Source organism: Dipodomys spectabilis, unplaced genomic scaffold, assembly GCF_019054845.1.
Source record: "Dipodomys spectabilis isolate Male_0828 unplaced genomic scaffold, ASM1905484v1 ptg000032l, whole genome shotgun sequence".
Taxonomy (NCBI): domain Eukaryota; kingdom Metazoa; phylum Chordata; class Mammalia; order Rodentia; family Heteromyidae; genus Dipodomys; species Dipodomys spectabilis.
Window position 1 is genome coordinate 23897527 of NW_024870709.1, and position 20266 is coordinate 23917792.

The 20266-nt window shown below is 36.7% G+C and overlaps 2 protein-coding genes across 3 annotated transcripts in view; one reads left to right on the plus strand and one right to left on the minus strand.

The window, feature by feature from the left end:
• Nucleotides 1-20266, plus strand: part of Cmss1 (cms1 ribosomal small subunit homolog) — a 291882-nt gene that overhangs the window by 31579 nt on the left and 240037 nt on the right. The gene's annotated exons all lie outside the window — the stretch shown is intronic.
• Nucleotides 1-20266, minus strand: part of Filip1l (filamin A interacting protein 1 like) — a 73787-nt gene that overhangs the window by 5057 nt on the left and 48464 nt on the right. The gene's annotated exons all lie outside the window — the stretch shown is intronic.

A 20266-nucleotide genomic window follows, 5' to 3' on the forward strand; every position in this document is an offset into this window, starting at 1 on the left:
TATTATATGCAGTAAATCTTTTCTTTTAGGAATGAGTTAATTATTCAATATAGCTTTCATCCTTATTAAGGGTTTGAGAGAACATTTTAAAAAGAAAATAATTTGAGGCAGTCTTAGAAATGCAGTTTTTTTTTTTGTGATCCTAATATGCTCTTTTTTGTAATTTTACTACACAGAAGAAACATGTTTGAAGTAATTGCATAATATAAGAATTCCCAAACTTTTTTGTGGGGTGGATCTACTTTATTTTTTTCCTGTTTTGAGAATCTGACAAGAGACTGGTTTAAGGGATGTGGCCTGTGAAATTCAGAAGAGGCTAGGGTGAGGTTGATGATGATCTCATCCATAGTCTCTGGCCAGATTCTTGTCCTAGGCTTCTGGCCTTTTACTACTTCTCATCTGAGATACCTGGGAACCTGAGAAGAGAAACTTAACAAAATGATTATAGAGCTGTGCAACCAGTGGCAGGATCTATGCAATAAATTGTTTTGGTGAAATAATAAAGAAAATTGTCACTATGCCTCTTCCTCCTATGTAAGCAGTAAAATCATATTTGATGGTCTTAACAGTGCATTAGGCATAACTTCAGTATTCTTCCCTCTCCACAGCATAGTTTTTATGGTTTGAAAAAGCAGTTCCACGAAACCTCTTCAGTACTCTTGAACTTATTAAATAATAGCATGTGCTATTTCATCTTTATGAGAAAGAAGTATGTTCTTAGGATATAAGGAAGGGAAAATTGTTTTACAGTAGAATGAAGAATATCCTTAAAATGGAATGGTGATTAGTGAGTTTTGACAGTGCTGTAACTAGCAACAAAGGGTTTGCAAACATTCAGTTGTTCCATTGCGTTCAGTGTTTAAGCAACAAGCATGATGCGCATCTTTCTTGTGGTTTTTGTAAACTGACTTGTATACCTATCATCTCAAGCTCTACCTTTCTATCTGAGCACATAATCTTGAGGATTTGAGTGCATTTGCTCCATTTCTTTACTCCTTTCCCCCATAACTTGTTATTTTCCTGGACACTCCAATGAACTCACCATGGGACTGTGAGCATCTTAGTCTGATAATGCTTATCAGGTGGGGAACTAGTAGTTGATATTCCCAGCCATCAAATTGGGAACTCAGAATTAAGAACCAATGAAAACTGATGACAATTTGAGCTTTTTGTCTTGACAGAAGTATAGGGTGAAGAGTTACAGCTCGTAAGACATATTTCTTTCTTTGAGGAGTAATAAATTTTAGACTAAATAGTAATCTAAATTTCTATCACCATTATTTTTCTTAGTATATGGACAGTTTTTCAGTACTGATTTTATAGGTATGTGGTGACCCTCACAATTTATATTCTAACAAGCTCACAGGTGATTCCAGCCAGGTACCCTGGCTCTTGGACTGGACTGACCATGGGTAGCAGGGCTTTATTATTTCCAGGTCAGCTAGCTCCTAAAATGATGTGGTTTTTTTGTTTTGTTTTTGTTTTTTTTTTTTTTGGTCTGTTGTGAGGCTTGAACTGGGCCCTGTCCCTGTGCTCTTCAGCTTCAAGGCAAGCACTCTACTGCTTGAGCTACAGTGCCACTTCCAGTTTTCTGGTGCTTAACTGGAAATAAGTGTCCCACTGACTTTCCTGCTGGCTTTGAACCATGATCCTCGGGTCTCAGCCTCCTGAGTATTTTAAGATTCAGGAAGGTCAGGAAAGAGAAAAACCTTTACTGTTTCCCCACATCATCTTGCCTGTCCAGCCAGTGACAAACTTTCCCTCAGCTGATTTATATACAAGATGTCATTATCAAACTGAGTAGAGAAAATGTAAAGTTAAAGAGAAATGCTCATTTGTCATTAGATTTTTAGTTTATATGTCTTATAGCAATGATTTTATTGTCTAAAAGAATTTTTTGAAGTCTGTCTTTAAACATCTTAAAGCTAGCATCTCCATTATTCCATGGATATATTTTATGTCACATAATACAGGATTGACCTTTTACTTGCCAGGCAGGTGGTCCACCACCCAAGCCATGGCTTCAGCTTGCAAAAGATGTATTTTAAAATCTTCGCTAACAGTTTGGACAGCTAAATAAGTCAGATTTTCAGGAAACATCTTGACTTCATTTTTCAACCATCTCACTTCTAAAAGATGAGATATCAGAACTTGCTAAGGGTTGTCTCCAGATGAAGACCAGGCAGTGGTCCATCACTGTCATTTTTGTTGCTGCTGCTGCTTCTGTGCTTTCCTGGAACTCTTTGGGAGCAAGGTTTTTATAGCAGTCTGTTTGGTGACCTAGATGGATTTCCAGCCTAGGGAGTTAGACTAAGCAAAAGGACTTTTAAAACTATTGTTAGAAACGGAGAACTCACAGAACATAAGCACTTTTCTGATCAACAGTTTTGGAAAAAGTACATGTGTGAACTGAAGATGTAGACATTGATTGGCTTCAACTTCTCATGATGGTGTATCTTTAGTGTAAATGTAACTCAGTTTGAAGACTACTGTCTTGGAGTACTCATATTCATGTTCAAAAACTGACATTACAGGATTATAAGAACATTGACTGAATCCTAACCAATAAAAACCGGTTGTGGAAGCAGTTTTATAGACAGTAATGTGAGGTAATTAAATTCAAATTGGTTTAAAGCAATCTCTTATTACAGCTTTTCTTTAGAGTTTCTAATTTGGCTCAGAATTGTTGTAACTTATTGTGGTTTATCACTATTATTATGTGCAATGCCAGTTACTTGTTTTGTTTTCTCAAAAATATCACATCTGTCATCTTGAATGTTCTCTGGTACCAGCCATAATGCTGGCTCTTCAATACAAATTATATATTCAAAGTATGTTTTTGGTTTTTTTATTTATAGACGTACTTGTCAACACTCATGTGCCTATATTTTATCTCCTGTGTGAGACAGAGTGTTAGTAATGTACAGCATATAATACACATACGAACATATGGTATGTCTAAATGCTATGTCAGTTATGCCCATAAGAATTTATATTACTTCTCACCACTTTTGATTTTGTCTTAACTATGTATGTCAACCTTAATAAAACACACTTCTTAAAAACACAACAAGCTATTTGAGTGACTCACTTGTGTATTCTACATTCATTTGTAATTTCTATCAAAAAGCCCTTTCTTTGGAGGGGACCAAATGAGTTTTTTGAATGAATGAAAAAAATGACCAAATATGTTTAGCTATGTAAATAAATACTACAATATTATTCTAAGCAGTTTATTTAAAAAAGAATTCTGCAGTGAATATGAGTGGTTTTTAGGTATATAAGAAAATGAAGAGTAAGCAGATTTTCCATCAGTGTTCCTGAAATATTTCAGAGTTATAGCGCCTCCAGAAAAATCAGGATGCTATAACCATTTCTCTTTCCTTCAGGTCCCAGCATTAGAATATGTGCTTAACTTGTTTAAGGAGAACAAGTGGGTGATAAATGTTCATGTTCTAGCCTGTCACTCTCCTCTCATTATGTCAACTTCACAAATGAAGTAATGGTTCTTTTTTTTTTTTCTCTAGAGTTCAGAGCTCTTAAATACATGTATTTATTACATAAACAACATTATACTGGTAACAAAAGAAAATGAATTGGAAATACTTGCCTATAATCTGGCTACCCTGATCCATCAATTACGTTTCTCATTACAGGTTCTTTTCTGGTTTTCAAATAACTGACCCATGAGTATCAAGTAACAGAATTAATTCCATAAGCCATTGATGACACAATACTTTCTTTAGGTGCAGAAATCAACTTGTAAGTAGTGAATAATTTGAATCAGCTTAATTTCTCATCTATTTTTTAAAGAGACAAATGTTTCTCTGTATTCAAACTATGAATTTTGTTTCATTATTTTTTTCAGAATATGAATTTTTAATTTAAAGTTTTTTATATTATGAATACAGTAAGACTTTGCTCATTCTATTTATAAAACAACAAAATGAGATGAACAGAAGAAAAGGAATTTGTCCTAAGTTTGCAGACTGTTAGTAAAGAATGAACAGATCATCCAAGCACAGTTCAGTAAAGCCTCCAGACTTCTCAGGTAAAGGCAGCAGTTCTCAAGATTTTAGGTCTTTTAACTTTATTGAGGACCTTAAAGAGCTTTTGAGTATGTTGATTTATATCTGTCAGTATTTTCTGCTTTAGAAATTTAAACTAGGATTTTTCAAAAATAATTTTTAGGGCTGGGAAAGTAGCTCAGTGGTAGAGTGTTCGCCTTGCATGCATGAGGTTCTGGGTTCGATTCCTCAGCACCACATAAGCAGAAAAAAAAAAGCGGGAAGTGGCACTGTGACTCAAGTGGTAAAGTGCTAGCCTTGAGCTGAAGGGCTGAGGGATAACGCCCAGGCCCAGAGTTCAGGCCCTGAATCGGACCAAAAAAAAAAAAAAATAATAATTTTTATTCACAAAAAATATTACCATTAAATATTCACAAAAGAATAAATTTGAAACAAAAAAATTAGAGAGAAGAGTTGCATCAACAGACTAATGTCTGGCTTAATTAAAGAGAGCTGGATCCCATTTCATACATCTGCACTTATAGCAATGACATTATCACAAGTCACATAGCCCCCTAGAAAATTCCCTTCTGAGAAAAGGTAAGTGAAAAAAATGTGTGATTAGCCGGGCGCCAGTGGCTCACGCCTGTAATCCTAGGTATTCAGGAGGCTGAGATCTGAGGATTGTGGTTCAAAGCCAACTTGGGCAAGAAAATCTGTGGGACTCTTAATCTCCAATTAACCACCAGAAAACCGGAAGTGGCACTGTGGCTTAAGTGATAGAGCACTCGCCTTGAGCTGAAGGGACAGTGCCCAGGCTCAGAGTTCAAGATCCATGAGGACGACAAAAAAAAAGTGATATAAAGGTAGCTTTGACTTCGTCTCTTGAAGGGAGCTCTGTTACCTGTTATCTAGGGCAAAGACAGGAATGGTATACGTGCCTTTCTCTAGAAAGGCCTCTGGTTTGAATGTTACTCTGTGTTTCATGCTGTCACTGATGGGCCCTCTTCTTCATTCTGATAAAATCCTACAGAGCCACTCCTTTAGTCACTGCTTTAATGTTTCCATCATTAACAAAACCATTTGTTCACTACATACCATAAATAGAAGACTCTCTGCCTTCAAATTTATTTTTCCCAGTCCTTAGAAATATCCATAATTCTAATATAGTTTGCTGGAAACCACAAATTGAAATAATGGAAACCACTGAGCTGTGTGGTTTTTAAAATGGATTTATACATGGTATAGTTCAGCTGATATTTAATTCATTTGAATTTTGTATGTGTGTGGCAGCACTGAGATTGAACTTGCACTTGCCAAGCAATCTGATCCACACCCCAGACCTACTGGTTTTAGTTTATTTTTTCAGATAGAGTCTTAATTTTCGCCCATTCTGGTCTTGCAGGACCACAATCCTACCTCTTTGCCTCCTGAGTAATTGGGATTACAGGGGTGCACCACTCATCCTCAGCATAATTCACTTAAAATCTTTGTGAGTACAGTGAGACTCTACTACATGCAAGGTACCGGGCTTTTGTCTCATTATTCTAGAGCTAACTTAATGTTTTTTTTTCTTCCTGATTTAACATGCTGATTACTAAGCAGAAAACTGCATATAGCACACTGCTTGATTCACTTTTATATCTGTACCCATAGATAGTTTCTGATAGTCTGGTTATGGTTTCTCATATCCTGCCCTATCTTTTAGCAATTCCTAGTTTAATATACTTTTCGTGCTATATTACACTGATAGTTGCTGTGTTTATAGTTCAATAACTGGAATTCTAGCAGGTTGAAGGATAATTACATAAAATTTTTTGGAAAGTTTTGTTAATTTGAGATAGGTTTTTAGTAATCAGTTCTGTAATTTATGCTTCCTTGTTTGCCTCTTGCTCTTTTAATGGGAGTTTTCACTGTTTAGTCTAATTTTTAATAGCTTTCATAAAAATACTTATGGCTAGAGTCCTTTATTCTATGTAAGCTGCTTCCTCTTATTTATCTCACAAGTCAAAGGTTTTTTTTTTTTTTTCTTGTTAATTACAACTACAGCATACCATAGCTATAATGTAATGTTGGATTCATTTGACTTGGTCAGCATGCTCTAGAAGAACAGTAACACTTTTTTTTGGCATCTGCTAGCCAAGTATGAGTGTACATCTGTGTCTGCTTTATGTCCTTGTTACTGAAGATCCTGTCATCATCACTGAGATCATTCAGAGACATCATAAATGGGTCCAGATTGAGCAAGCTGAGTTACTACTTTCCTTCATTGTAAAACAAAAATTAGGGCATAAAGTAATGGAGGAGAATTTAGCTTGGTGTCAGAGGAATATATAGCAGAAATGGGTCAAGGCATACTATTTGAACAATTTTGTTTGGCTCCCAAGGGTTAGGGGAAGTGAAATTATAGGATTCAGATAGTCAAATGACTCATTAAATATAAGGAACTTGGCAATTTTTAGCAGACAAACAGGATTATAAGAAAGCTTAGGAAATGCTCAAATTGAGTGGAAGAATTGGGGCAAATCTTGCTCTCTGAACAGCAAAGAGTAAAAGAATTGGCTGAAACAATGAGTTCCTACAAAAATAAACTGCTGAAAGGTCAAGTTAAGAGCTAAAAGGACTGTGCCACCAACCTAGAGTATCGTGTATAATTCTCTTATCTTGAAACCAAAGGAGGTGTCTATGGAATCTGAAGTAGGAAAGACAACCTCCACGCCCAATTAGTGTGCTTCAAAAGGTGCTAGGGCTGAGTAAGGGAGAAAGAACAGGGGAGTAAGAATATATTGAGTAAATCTGTGTCAGAATAATTACTTAGAGTCTGAATTATGTCTAGTCCACTTCCATGCTGTTATTATCTAGGGGACTTTGTAATCAGAACCTTGAGGTGTAATAGGTGTTGGCTTAATACCACTAATATGGGCTGTGGTATAATTCAGTGGTAGAGTGATTTTCTTGAGTATGTGAGACTCTGGGTTTGATCCCCAGCATCACAAAAAGTAAAATGGAAAAAAAAAAAAACCCACCATAATGTTGTGCCTCCCTTATGCCCCTGCTCATATATTTTTTTCCTTGTCATTTTCTTGGATTTTTTTTTTTTGTAGGCTCACATCTGCAATCTTAGCTACTCAGGAGGCTGAGATCTGACAATTAATATTCCAAACCAGTTTTGCAGAAAAATCTGAAAAGACACTTATCTCCAGTTAGCCAGCAAAAGCCAGAAGTGGAAGTGTGGCTCAAGAGGTAACCTTGAGTGAAAAAAACTAAGGGACAGTGCCTAGGGCCTGAGTTTAAGCTCCAGTATCTGCATACAAAACAGACAAAAAAAACAACCAAACAAACAAAAACACTGTGAAGATTTTGATCCTTAAAAGAAAAAAAGACATGGGGCTGGGAAGGTGGCTCAGTGGTAGAGCGCTTGCCTTGCATGCGTGAGGCCCTGGGTTTGATTCTCCAGCACCACATAAGCAAAAAAGCCAGAAGTGGTGCTGTGGCTCAAGTGGTAGAGCACTAGCCTTGAGCTGAAGAGCTGAGGGACAGTGCCCAGGCCCAGAGTTCAGGCCCCAAGACCGGACCCTCCAAAAAAAAAAAAGACATGTATGTTGAAATGTATCTGATGTGCTGCTCACTTAAAAATTTTAGTTAGGATATTAACTATTTCTGGTGGCCTCTACCTACTAACTGCCAAGAGTAACAAGTACCTGAAATTCAGTTGTGCCAACCAAAAGATGTCTCCAGACATTGTAGATATTTTCAGAGTGGGATTAGAACAAACAATTTTAGGATATAGTTAATTTAAGGAAAAACTTCTGTTAGATATTCATTCATTTTTCTCTGGACATTCAGAACTCCTTAGACTCCTCAAATATATTTGAAATCAGCCTCTATTTTTCATTTCTTTTTTTGTTCACAGATTTACTGCATAGCTCTTCTCCCTTGCTGGAAGAAAACGATACACTGAATGGGCACTGTCCAGTGAAATGCCATCATATCAAAACAGATGCTTAATAAGCTGGGTGCTGGTGGATCATGCCTGTAATCCTAACTACTCAAGAGTCTAGATCTGAGGATGGCAGTTCAAAGCCAGCCTGGGCAGGAATGTCTGTGAGACTCTTACCTCCAGTAAACCACCAGAAAACTGGAAGTAGCACTATGGCTCAAGTGGTAAAGCTAAAGCCTTGAGCTAAAGAGCTGAGGGACAGTGCCCAGTCCAGAGTTCAAGCCCCACAACTGAGACACACACACACACACACACACACACACACACACATGCACGCACGCACGCACGCACACACAGGATGCTAATAGCTGACCTTCTCAAAGTGTCTATGATCTGCTCATCTTACACTTGCGTGTCTCTCCTTGAATGTAAATATGTAACTTTCTCTCCTGGGTTCCATACTTGTTTTTGGAGACTCAAGGAAAGGGTAGGCCAATTGATTCTGGACATACCAGAAAGGAACAGTCTTCTTTCTGTTTATGCTCTTGTTAAGCTGGGTTTCCTTGATTTAAAAAAATGTTGAGAAGACTAATGAGGATGTTTTGTAATATTTTGTGATCTCTTCAGAAGAAATTGAACAGTTAAGAGTATAAAAGTTGCATTGTGGCTTCTATTCCTGCTAAATATGGGTTGAAAGATAGCCATATTATCTGAGGAACAGGTCTTACAGGATTTTTATATTGATTTTTGTTCTGTTACCTCTGTGTAACCTAGGTTTTTCTTCCTCAAATTCCCTATCTTAATAAGCTAACTGGAATTATAGGTATTACCATACCTAACTCACATTGCTTTATACTTAAGTTATCAGTTATCCTATACATGTATACACACACACACACACACACATATAATTTCTAAATATATATTATTTGTAAGATCTCTATTAAAAGATGTAGTACGGTCTTCCTGCTTTATTCATTTTTCCAACTGTAACTGATTTTCATTTCTTACATGTATTTCTAGAGTTTTCATATAAGTAACCAAGCAAATACAAATAAAAGTTTCTTATTCTTTTTAAATACTTCTTAGAAATTTTTCCATTAAATTACTTTTTTTTTACCATGGGCAGAAAAAGGGAATAGAATGAATATGTTTATTTTAAAAAATCCTCATGGGAAAAGGCTAAACATTTTTTGAATTAAAAATGGAATAATGTGTAAATTTATGGGAATTGCATACTTTTGTTATTTTTATTTTTTTGCCAGGTCTGGGGCTTGAACTCAGGGCCTACACACTGTCCCTGAGCTTCTTTTGCTAACGGCTAGCACTACTTGAGCCATAGCACCACTTCCAGCTTTTATGTGGTACTGAGGAATCGAACCCAGGACTTTATGCATGCTAGGCAAGCACTCTACCACTAAGCCACATTCTCAGCCCTATTTTGAAACCTTTTAAGACAAATTACAATAGTAAAAAATGTTTGACTTGTTATAGCACTAGATTTTTCTTTATATCTGTTTACAGTATCTGTTGTTGCACCTCTTATTATTTTCTTCATTGAGAAATTTGAAGCCTAAGTGGATTAAATTCCATGCAAAACCATCATTATGATAGCATTGGAATTGGAATGTGACTCTAATTCTCAGTGTACATCTTGTTTATAGAGAAAAGGATTCTGTGACAATTGACTATTATGCTTATTATACAGGTATGGGAAGGAAAAAATTAAATTAATTTACCAAGCATAAATAACCAGGCCAGAACAAAACATTTGTTTGGTTGTATATATGTATATATTTTTTAATTTAATTTTTTCACTGAGCAAGGCCATATGCTAGAACCAGACTTAGAAAAGTTTCCTCCTCTCCCATCCTGTCTCCTGCTATCTCTCTTTTGGTCATTCTGTCAAGCCATACTAACTTCCTGGTCATTTCTCTATATACAACCCAAATTCTTTTGTGCTGCGGACTCCCTAGAAAGTGGGAAGAAGCCTTCCTTTCATCTAGTACCCTATAGCATACTATATTTACTTATCTGATCTCTCCTTATAGAATATAGACTTGATGCTGGTATTTTCAGTGATGGACCAATAATTGTTCTCTCTTAATATTGAGTGGTATGATTCTATCTTTAGAACAATGCCTGATACTTAATTAGTATTGAGTAAATATTTGCTAAATATTTGGGGGGGGGGAACCCTGCTTTTGAATCAGGTATGATTTTAGGGACTAGCAGTGATAACAATAAACACCTAGTCTTTTTTCACCCTCTAACCTCGGAATAAGAGTTAGCTGAACAAGTGTTATATGATATGTGCCATATTAAGTCCTGCAAATTGTTAATTTGTCAAAGGTCCTGTAATTGGCAAAACTAGAACACCAGGATTTGCTGCAAATCCTGTTTCTCACAACCAATAAAGACATCTATACTTTCTATTTCATATATCTCATCTTTCCATCCTTACCAGTGAATTTATGTTGTAATATTATTTCTGACACAAAGGCACATCAATAATCACTATCACTAGCACTCCATTTTCTGTGGGCTCATGGCTACTTTGAGCCTTGATCATCAGACATTAGCAAATATTCTCTTAATCATTGTAGTAATATAGCAAATTTAGTAATTTGGCAAACATTCATAATTATTTTTAGAAGGTTTAAAAAAGTGTGACTTTGCCAGTAATAACATCTCACATTCCCCAGAGGAGGTGAATTTGTCATAAATACCATTCCATTGAACATTTCAAGGAACTAAAAGTTCTCAGAAAGTATTTTTAAAAGGCAGCTTTTACTCAGACTTGAAGGGCATATTAACTATATACATTAGAAATGTGTGTGTATCTTATCCAGGATATTTGTATTTCTCTTACTGCTCAAAATCCATTTGTATTTAGAAGATCTTTATATATATATTAGTAGACATAAAAGACCAAAGCAGGGATCAGTCTAGTGAACTCATAGATGAATTCACTAGATTCTCACTTGTCTTCTGGCATTCCTCACAGAGGAAGCAGCTAAGGTAAACTCATTTGAACTTACTAGTAGGAAATTCAAACTTCAGAAATTTAGAAACCACAATAATGGGCTTATGCTTTACTGTAACTGCTGAAGTCACACTGTTCGCCATAGAAACAGGGTAGAGAGGAGCCCCACGAGTTTAAAATGTGAACCATTTTGCTCCTGCAAATCTTTCTGTTTTTGTTATTTTGTTTTTTGCCTTTCATTTTAGCTGTAGTAAATTAGTACCCAAGGGAAATAGGAAAATGTAATACAATAAATAGTACTTAGAGGCTGGAATATCCAAAGAATGAAGGTTGCCGTGTGGCCTGGCTTCTTGCTAAGTGAATGATTAGCTCATGAACCACAATGAACATGCTCCATGTACCTCAACTGCTTCTTTTAGTCCTTGAGATTGATTGGTTTATATCTGTTTCATGATTTTTTGGAAAGCTAGAATTTGGACCATATGTAAAATCTGATTGTAGACAGGAAGAAAGTTTTATTCTAGAATCTTTGGAACGTAAGTAACCATTTTCTTGAGATCTTTGTTTTATATACATTACGAAAATTAGAATTATTTTGGTATCTGTACATTGTTTTATTTTCCTTGCCTAACTGTCCATAGTATTCAGGTTAATTCTTTTCTGCCTTTTGTGAGTAATAGACTTTAAACTTACTTCCTTTTCTTTGAGTTAGGTTCTCTTAAAATGAATGTGTTCAATAAAATACTGTGACTGTGTGGTGAAGGCAACTGCACTGAGATTCTGCAGTGATCAGCAGTAAAGTCTATCAGAAATGAGGGCACAGACTATCCCCTTCTCTTGGCCTTGGACCTGCTGTTGGTTTTATCTTGAGCAAGAGTTTAACTTAGTTATGTTTATCTCTGTGAGAATTCGTCTGTTTGTGGCAGTTAAAGTGTAAAATGTACCCAATATATGTGCAAATTAAGCCTCTATCAACAGAGTCTTTTTCTCTCTTCTTTCCTATATTACATTATATCCAGTCACATGTCAAGAGATTTTATGGCTTCTTGACTGATTCATAATAATATTGGAAACCTTAGGTAGAATTTCATGAGATTCAGATTGACAATTGGTTCTTATATAGAAAGAATTTAATATTGTCCAATTTGTAAGCGTGTTGTAAAGCAAACAAATGTCCAGATACCTAAAGTAATAAATTGAGGGGCTAGGAGGGTAGCTCAGTGGTGGAACGCTTGCCTTGCATGCATGAGGCCCTGGGTTCGATTCCTCAGCACCACATAAGCAAAAAGAAAAAAAAAGCTGGAAGTGGCGCTGTGGCTCAAGTGGTAGAGCGCTAGCCTTGAGCTGAAGAGCTGAGGGACAATGCCCAGGCCCAGAGTTCAGGCCCCACGACCGGACCCCCCAAAAAAATAAATAAATAAATTGAAGATACAATTAAACTGAAAATTTAAGACCTATGGGAAAATATTTATACTGTTACTTTTCAAAAATGTGTCTAAGATTTGATTATAAAAATTATTTTACTTGGGGCTGGGGAGGTGGCTCAGTGGTAGAGCGCTTGCCTTGCATGCCTGAGGCCCTGGGTTCGATTCCCCAGCACCACATAAGCAAAAAAGACAAAAGCCGGAAGTGGCGCTGTGGCTCAAGTGGTAGAGCGCTAGCCTTGAGCTAAAAGAGCTGAGGGACAGTGCCCAGGCCCAGAGTTCAGGCCCCACGACCGGACCCCCCAAAAAAAAAAAAATTATTTTACTTTTTTTTTAAAGTATGTACCAATGAGGCCTGGTGGAACTTGTTCAAGGGCAAAGAGGGAAATTCTAGGATAGCTTTTAACTGCTCGATAGCTTTGGCATACTTCAGGTGACCAGGACCTCTTTAGGAACCTAGGGTGGACTTCTCACAGGAAGAATTGCCTTCTAGCAAGGGAATCAGGATAAAGGAGAATTTCTCTTATCATTGGCTGAGGTGAGGCACTAGAGAGGTGAATTTTCATCAATAAGTTTAATACTTTACCTTAAAAGGCAGCTCTTTGCTCCCAAGACAACCTCTTATACCTAAAAGACCGGAAGGACTCCTGCTGTAACACCAGACGATTAAAGACCACTTTCCTTGTGGGTGGATGACTGGCATAACCAGAAGAGAAACAGACGCTGCATTTGCTATAGGTGTGGCACTGTGTGGCTTCGTTATCATCACATCAAGTCTTTACCTTAAAACTTGAGACTTTTCAGACGTCGCTTTCTGTGTAAGTCAAATGTCCCAAAGGCCAAATAATGGACTTAATAATCAATATTTGTGCCCTGATCCTAACTCAGTTCCCTCCCCCTGCTCAGGTTCTTTTGGTGTTGTTTAATGCTGGGTTTTGATCTTACACTTGTACCACTTGAACCCTGCCTCTATCTTGAGATATAGTCTCATGAATGTCTCTGCCTGAGAAAGGCTCTAAATCTCCTGAGTAACTAGGATGGATTTCAGGTATGAGCCACCAGCACCTGGCTTCTGGTTCTTTTTTTTTTTTTTTTTCCGGTCATGGGGCCTGAACTCTGGGCCTGGGCACTGTCCCTCAGCTCTTCAGCTCAAGGCTAGTACTCAAACACTTGAGCCACAGCACCACTTCTGGCTTTTTCTGCTTATGTGGTGCTGAGGAATCGAACCCAAGGCCTCATGCATGTGATGTAAACACTCCACCACTGAGCCACCTTCCCAACCCCCTTCTGGTTCTTTATATAGTAGACTTTTTTTTTTTTTTTTAAATCTTGCTCAGGATTGAACCCAGGCCCTTGTACATGCAAGAAAGCACTCTACCAGTAAGCCATGTTTCTCAGCCCTCCTCCCACCCCCAGTAGACTTTAATGGGATAAATATGCCATACTCTTTGGAATACTCGTCAGTATTCCTGTCCTTGCAATTTTTGAATACAGATATTCTATATTGCTTTATACTATTAATTGTTCTGATACACTAGTTTTTCTCTTAAACCAACTATCAGCTTATTAAAAGATGAACACTTCTGCATCCCCACATGAGTTTAAACTCTATATACATACTTGATAACCAAATGTTTGAGAGGTAAGAGGAACTCTTTTCTTGGAATATAACACATTCTTAGGCTAAGTGGTGGCTAAAGTTCTCAAATTTTATTCTTGTTAGTAGACTAGAGGACAACTAGAGATGTATTCCTTGTTCCTGTCACTTTTGAGACGAAGGAACTACAGTCTAGTGAGCAATTTACTTGGAGATAAATTTAGATGAGTCTAAGTAGGGGAAATGGGTTAGTGAATCAACTTTGCCCGTGATTTTTTATACTTTGTTTATCCTAATGCTCCTACTTCTAGGAGTCTAGAAGTAGAATCTTATCAGGTATTTTATTTGGGGGTAGATAAGTGAAACCAGAAATCAGAGTTGCTACTATTTTTATTTATTTGAAAGGCTTCCATATTATCAGTTGTATGAATGCCTGAAAGATAATAGCATCTTCAAGTATATTTTTATTTTAATTCTATGACATTTTTTTCATGAAAACAGGTGTGGTGTACTGGTATTTCTAAAAATTAGATAATTTCCCAGTCATCAGGTATGTATTCATTTTCACAGAACTTCAGTGACTCTTCAGCTCTCTTGCAGTTTCAAGTTATCACACTAGCAAACTAAGGCTAAGGGACTTCTACAGTGTCTCATTGCACTTTTGTTTTCACCAAGAAAACAGGAACTTTCTCTTCTTCCTAGGCCCCTGGGCCCAGCAATTCCTTTCTTCAAATTTAGCAACAGCAGGCACTTGCATCTTATCAGTCCAAATATGAATAATGTTGTACATTCTGCTTATGATCTCAATTCAGAGATTTGTTCTTGTTGATTTATATTTTAAGAAGGAGTTTTTAAAAAGAGAAGAAAAAACTTACTTCACCTTTAAACTTTTGTTCCACAATTGGTTGGCCTTGAGACACAATAAATCTGGCAAACTTGTTTCTGTCAGTGCAGCCTATCTTGAAGGGCTGACCTCATTCTTAAGAGGTTCAGTGACTTGGAGCTCTCTCAAGCTTATGTGCAACAATTGTGTTATGCTGTCCTTCACTCCCATGTGGACTTACTTCCACAGATTACCAAATAGACACATATTGCTTACCTTTATTTTTATTTACAACCAATTGGCTTCTACAATGTTTGATTAGTCCATCAAAAGGATGGACTAATTGAAGGGATCATGGATCACTGAGAAACTATAAGAATTTCTGGTTTTGTTAATTCAGTGGTATTCACTGCTAAGAATACCGGTTAGGTTAGTGACCTGGTATTGTGTATTGTGAATGTAGTTGCTGGGTCTCTTGTTCTGTAGTGCACTTAATCTTTCTTTGCTGCTAATGAACAGAAGTTCAAGTCCTTATGGATTCACAGGTTGGCAATGGTATTACCTAACTGAAATTATAGAAAAATATCCTTATCTGGTATGTGCAAATTTAGATATAGGACTACCCATGGAAACTTTGGAATCAATGTCTCTTTGGGAAAAGGCAATCTGATAATTTCTAGTTTCCATAAGGATAAACTATTTGGGCCCCATGATAGCATCTTTTAGGCCCTTAGCCTGAGAACAGAGATTAGAGAAATTCAGAGGAATCTACCCCTTCATTAAAGACAAAACCACTGTACTGTTGTACATTTGCTTCCAGTACATTCCATACCCCAGGGCGGTTCACCTGGTATTCTTTCACCACCCTCAATCTCATTATTTTGGGGAGGGAGTTAAAGTGAGGTATATGGAGGTGGGCAGAGAGCAGAGAAGCACCTGACTTCACTGTTTGGACTTAATGTGAGCCTGACTTGTTTTCTTGCTTTTGTTTTTGTAAGTCAGCACTATGTATAGGGTTAATTTGGGGATTTGTTTGGGGCTCCTGAACAAATATAAAAAAACAGTGTCCTCCTTAGTTTACCATTGTCAGAAGTACTCCCCTCCCTTCCTTCCTTCCTTCCTTTCTTCTTCCCTCCCTTCCTTCCTTCCTTCCTTCCTTCCTTCCTTCCTTCCTTCTTCCCTCCATCCCTCCCTCTCTTCTCTCTCCCCTCTCTCTCTCTGTCTGTCTCTCTCTCTCTCTGTCTCTTTCTTTTCCCAGTAAGAAGCTTCTGGGTTGTAATTCATTTATCCCATATTCTTCTTTCCTAATACCATATACTAACTGTAGCTAGATACTTTCCTAGAGACTAAAGCTGATCCTGTAGGAGTTTATAATCTAGAAGACATACAGTAAACAAGTAGTAAATGTATAAATTAGTGTCACATTTCCAATGCATGTGTGAAAAAAAATAATGCAGGGTATATCATCCAAAGCTTACATTCTTCAATGTGACTTCCTCTGTGTTTTGGGGGGAAGTTGAGTCCCTGAATTACAAGTTGTAGAAATCAGACAAGTATAAAATGCTTAGAAGATATTGAGAAGTCACATCTCAAGTTAGCCATTGAAAACTCTGTATCTTTGGCCCAGAGTACAAACTCTTCCCAGAGCATCTCTCATCTCCAAGTGGAGCATGAGTTTTGTATCCAACTTTAAGTACATTTCTTATTTGTTTCCTTTGTTCTCTTTTCTCTTCCATTGTTGTGACTTGACTGAACTGTATTAATATTTAACTCCTTTCCTTTCCACTTTCTTTGTAAAAATGAATTTATGTCCAAATTACCACCTACTGTGCCAATATAACTTCTGAGACTTCTGTTTGCTTCTTTTCCAAGCACTAACTAAAGATGAAATCAATAATGTAGTCAAAGAATGTAGGTGGCCCTGGCGCTACCTTTGAGTAGTAGTACAGCTCCAGACAAGTCACAGAGTGGGTATCAATTTCTATAATAAAGTGGATCAGATAACCTTCACTACCTCTTCCCAAATAAAGTTCTGCATACTCTATAGTTATACGTGCTTGTGTATGACCATACTCTTGAGCTTCATAGTATACCATTTGTTCATTGAGTGGAACTTACTAAGGCACTTTTCCAATTCATATCTGTATAGTGTTTGCTATTCGTATCTAATACATGCCCTTTTTTGCTTATAATAACAATCCTTTTGGCTAGAATTGGTAGTTATTAAAAATGAGCGGTGGGGTACATAGCTACACCTCTACCTGTCCAGTTTACATTTACCCATTTCTTTTAATACTTAGCTACATTCATACTTCATGAACAAATCAGGGAAAAATCAGAAAATAATTGTATTCTTAAGAGTTAGTATTACTCTGGAAGCAGTAGAGCAAAGAATTGTGAAGGTGGTCAGAGTTGAGAAAGACTACTGCTAATGTGTCTTCTACTATTCTTGGCTTAGAATTACAACTGCTGTTGTCCTGTCTTAATCTGCTAAAGCATCTGTGAGAATAAGCATGAAGAGGCTTCTTTCATGTCTAAAATAATAATATAATAATATCCAAATGATTTTTACTTGATGTGCCTTTTCACCTTTGTTTGCCCAGCTTTTCTACCCAAAGGTATAGTTTTGGTACAGATGATGGTTAGAGAGAGAATATCAACTCTGTTTTTAAAAAGAGAAGAATGTGAAAGTGCTTATAACAGTGTGAGTAATGATTCCCTTGGAATTACTGCACCTAATTGAATGACTCAAGACACGAATGTCCTCCATAATTCAGATAACCAGACAGGGGAAGGCCTAAAAATTATTGCAGCATACATTAAACATGAAGTAAAGATGGCTCAGAAATATTGTGGGGATGACAGAAACAATGATAGAAATATTTCTTTGAATATGCAGTATCTCTACATTTTAAAAACCTTATTTAAACTTAATTTTTAGAAACTAACTTTAAATTAAAACTAAACTTGAATACAAATCAGGCAAACTCAAAATCACTTAAAATTAATGATATACCCAAGAGGATAAGGTAGGATATGTTAAATTTTTCCAAGATAATGACTGGCTATGTGAACAACAGATGGGACATTTTAGTTCCTGAGGGAGTTTGAGACCAATATTGCTTTAGATCCTCTGGCTCTTACTCCACAATATCTAGTCATTTATAAACAGTTATCTTCCTGCTCTTCCTGGCTTTTTTCTTTAAATAAGAATAAGTTTTTCTCATTTGCCTTACAAAATGTTCACTTTGCCTTGAAACATTAGATATAGCTAGACCATGACCTAGGAAGAATTACTGGAATTTCATTTTTAGCCCATTCACATTTTTAACCGCAAAATCCATTTATTACCAAAGATACAGTTTTAGAGGGAAAGGGGCAAAAAAAACCTTAAAATGAAATCCCAAAGGTTATTGATTTTGTTTCTCTCTCTCTCTCTCTCTCTCTCTCTCTCTCTCTCGCTCTCTTTTTCTCTCTCTCTCTCTCCCTGTAGGAGAAGAAAATGGAAATTAGGAAACTGGAAAATGAAGGGAGTCAGGGCTTGATTCATGTTTTCATACTGGCTATCACTATTGACTCCATCATAGTATTAGGAAACTATTACAGAAATACCAGTAATTGACAGCTAAAATAAACTGCCATAAAGTGAAAAATATACTTGTTAAGCATAAATTGTGTGGTCAGTGTGGAAGTGTAAAAATTCATATTCACTCTATCAAAAACATTTTCCCATCATAGAGATTGTCCCAAGAACTAAAAAAAATGCTTATCTAAAGACCTGTGAAATTATTTATTTATGGTAACTTTAAGTTTTAAAACACCTTCATATCTGATTAAGGTTTTTAAATCATGTTTTAAAGCTAATAAAAGAACACTGTAGAATATTAAAATGTCATAAAAAGTTTTAAAGTTGATGATGTATGCTTTAAAATTATAAAGGCAGACTCTAGAAATCCAGCTTATTAGAGCTTTTGATAGAGTTTTTGATTTTCAATAGTTGAGTAATCATTTGTGGTACAGATGGTACTTTGGGTATAGCTGAAACAGTAATTGATGTTTTCTTTTTCCCCTATCTCTGCTAGTTTCGAAGTGCAGAATACCTTTTTCCCCAACCTACAATTTTTCAGCTTCTAAATTCTGCCTCTATCAATAAACAACTTTTGAATATTCTGTACTTTCCTACAATGTCATGGGTGTTGGCCCTTTTCTTTTCATTATGGGAGACTTCCCTAGGTTTGAAATCATAGTTTGGGGAAAATCTTACTTTTGGGTACAAATTTGCACTTTTACACATCCAATCTTCAGGCAAGATACCATGTAATTTTTCTTTTAGAATACAAAACCAAGTCTTGCATTGTACCAAACAAAATTAGCAAAACAAAACAAAAAAACCCAAAAGAGCAAAAATAGCACCAATGTTATATGCTTTAAAAAAACAAGAAACAAAACCTCAACCTAAACAAACTACTTAGAAATATGGGTGTTTTAAGCAAATATATTCTAAAAATGCTGTTTCAAATGATAAATCTTACATCTGGCTTTTTCCTTTCACTGACAAATATGCATTTGTAACACACATTTGAAACAGCTGTAAGCACTTTTCTGTTAAACATCCAACTAGTTAAGTTACATGGCATTTCCAGTGCAAATAATATTGAGCATTTTTCATTTTTCATTAAGTCAATGTAAATGACACCCTATAATTTTGAGCTTGTATTGTATATACCTAGAAAACAGATTCTACTTAAAAGGAAATAATTCTAGCTCACATTTCATTTAATTTTTGTTTCACAGTGTTGTTCAGACCAGATACTTTGGGGAGGGAGAAATTATTTGCTCATTTTCTCATTGCTCTAAACTGGAACAGGACATAGACTTATGTTCTCTGCTGAGTTATTATGTAGCTTTTCATTATCTGCCAAATACTATCAACTGGAAGAATACATTTTTATCCATCGCCTATTCAGAGTGTAGATGTAATTATGATTCAAAATGCCACTGATTAAAATCATCCCACTGCTTAACTTTAAAATTAGTATCTTTCATACATGAACCATAATGTTAGCCCTCTGAAACTGGTTTTCAGTGTAGCACGCCACTTAGCCAATGACTGAGGTTGAGGTAGAGAGTTAGAACTTGTTCAGACTGACCTGTGCTTTGAGTCAGAACATATTTCTAAGATGTTAGAGTTAGTTTCACCCCAATTCCCAGATAATGCTTGGGTTTTGTTTTTTCCGTCTTTTGAGACTGATGAGGATAAAGGCAAAGAGAAACTGGGCAGCAACCTATCCTTTATCTTGGGGTAGGTGCTTCCGCACTCTGCTCCGGTGAGCCGTGAGCAGGTCTAAGTGCAGGGGGAGTCCGAGGTGGTGTGCAACGCATTACACGCCAGTCCCGTCCCCACCTCCGCCCAGTCCCAGAGCCCGAGCCCGGGTGGACGTCAGTGGCCCCCACTTGTGGGAACACCTAAGGAGCACCCAGCCCCCCCT